This window comes from Bos indicus x Bos taurus, chromosome 19 (genome assembly GCF_003369695.1).
Source record: "Bos indicus x Bos taurus breed Angus x Brahman F1 hybrid chromosome 19, Bos_hybrid_MaternalHap_v2.0, whole genome shotgun sequence".
Classification (NCBI taxonomy): Eukaryota; Metazoa; Chordata; class Mammalia; order Artiodactyla; family Bovidae; genus Bos; species Bos indicus x Bos taurus.
The window spans coordinates 25,073,477-25,075,974 of NC_040094.1; the positions used below are offsets into that span (position 1 = coordinate 25,073,477).

The window sequence follows — 2,498 nt, forward strand, 5'->3', positions numbered from 1 at the left end:
TGGCGTGCTGCAGTCCATGGGGTCACAAAGAGTGGGACACGACTGAGTGACTGAAGTGAACTGAACTGAGAAATTGTTGCTGGAATGACTAGAAGTTACACATTGTCCATGCTATATGTTTATGCCTGTATTACCTTGATGAAAATCTGTATTAAAATATTATAAAATTTAGTTCAAGATATTTTAATTCCAAGAGAATAGTTGATTTTGTGTATGTGAATGCCCTTGTTTAATAGAAGTAACTTAGTTAACAAACGTTTGTTGGTGCTGATGTTGCAGACAGTTGGAGAAATGCATGGAGACAACCAGAGTGGAGTCTCAGAGTTCCTCCTCCTGGGGATCTCACAGAATCCTGAGCAGCAGCGGGTCCTGTTTTGGATGTTCCTGTCCATGTACCTGGTCACAGTGGTGGGAAATGTCCTCATCATTCTGGCCATCGGCTCTGACTCCCGCCTGCACACTCCCATGTACTTCTTCCTGGCCAACCTCTGCTTCACAGACCTCTTCTTCATCACCAACAAGAGCCCCAAGATGGTGGTAAACCTTCAGTCTCAGAACAAAGCCATCTCATATGGAGGGTGTGTGACTCAGCTCTATTTCCTGGTCTCCTTGGTGGCTCTGGACAACCTCATCCTTGCCACCATGGCATTTGACCGCTGTGTGGTCATCTGCCGCCCCCTCCACTACACCACAGCCATGAGCCCTGAGCTCTGCATTTCACTCTTCACCTTGAGTTGGGCCCTCTCTGTCCTCTGTGGCCTCATCACACCCTCCTCATGACCAAGGTGACCTTCTGAGAGTCCTGGAAGATCTGCTACATCTTCTGTGAGATGTACGTCCTACTGAGGCTCGCCTGTTCTAACATTCACATCAGTCACACAATGTTGATTGTCACAGGCTGCTTCATCCTCTTCACCCCTTGAGGGTTCATGATCACGTCCTATGTCTGGATTGTCAGCGCCATCCTCCAGATACCTTCAGTGTCTGGGAAACACAAAGTTTTCTCCACCCGTGCCTCCCACTTGGCTGTGGTCTCCCTCTGCTGTGGGACACTTGGTATGGTATATCTGCAGCTTCTTAAAACCGACACCATGAAGGACTCAGTGGCCCCACTGATGTATGCTGTGGTGACCTCCATGATGAATCCTTTCACCTACAGCCTGGGGATCAAGGCCATGCATGGGGCACTGGGAAGACTCCTCTTAGAGAAAGCCTTCCAGAGGTTGGCATGAGGTAATCTGGGCATTGAAGTGGTGATTGCTTCAACTCGTGTCCGAGGCATTATCCTATGGAGGATGCAGGAGTGATAAAGGCACACTCGTTGTTTAGTCACTATGTCGTGTCTGATCCTTTTACCACCCCCATGGACTGTAGCCCACCAGGCTCCTCTGTCCATGGGATTTGCCAGGCAAGAACACTGAAGCAGGTTGCCATTTCCTTTTCTAGGGAATATTCCCGACCCAGGGACTGAACCTGAGTCTCCTGCACTCGCAGCTGGATTCTTTATCACTGAGCTGCCTGGGAAGCCCCATGAGAGCATAGATCCTGCTCAAAATGAGCTTATATCTCTGTGATGAGGAAAGGACACCTATGTGTAACCAGTGTCCCCAGACCTCATCAACCTTGGCGTTAAATAAGGTCATGTTAACTCTAATACTAAAATTTTGCAGGATCAAAGTCTTCCACTTGTCTGACCATAGGGCCACAGTGCCACCATCCCAGTCTTTCATAATATACCCAGTTGTTGCCTGGAAAGGGGACTCTCTAGCACACTCTTGGTCTTGAGCTCTGACATGGTCTTGGGACCTGCTTCCTGTGAGCCAATTGGAGACACCTGCATTACCCCCACTGAAGGTGTCCTGGGTGAGGATATCCATTCCGCAGGCTCTGCGTTTCACTCCTCATCTTGTGTTGGGTGCTCTCTGTCCTCTATGGTCTCATCCACACCCTCCTCAGCCACATCAGCGTTGCGCTCTCAGACCTCAAAGCAATAATGACTGTGGCTTTCTCCTATTTTCCTTTTCCCTGTGGAGAGACCTCATCCCTGAGCACCCCACCCTATCCTGTGTTATGCCAGCTCCTCACTCCATGGTCCCACCTCTCCTTGCAACCACTCTACCCTGCACTCAAAGCAAAATGTTCAAGCGTGATCAGCACATGCTCATGGACAGGATTGGTGGTGGAAGCAGAAGTGGGGGAGGTAATTGTGAGACCCTATCTCTACTTGGTTCCACCAGTCTAGTGTCAAGTGCAATGGATAGAAAAGGAGAAGTTACTGATGAGAAGATGAGTCCCTGGGTTCTGGCAGTGTGAAAGAAGGAGCAGTCCTTTACAGATGAATCAGCAGAGCCAGCACTGACCTAGACGTTGAGAGACAGGGAGAGTAAACTTTATCTGAGGTTCAGTTCATTCCACTGATAATGACTGAATGCCTATTAGTGGCTTAGACTGTTTTACAAACATGAATCAGGAGCTCATAAAGGACCAAGGAGGGAGGC

General features: G+C 48.9%; 1 pseudogene; it reads left to right on the forward strand.

Moving 5' to 3' along the window:
- Positions 1-252: 252 nt before the first annotated feature.
- Positions 253-1,232, forward strand: LOC113878301 (annotated as a pseudogene).
- Positions 1,233-2,498: the final 1,266 nt, after the last annotated feature.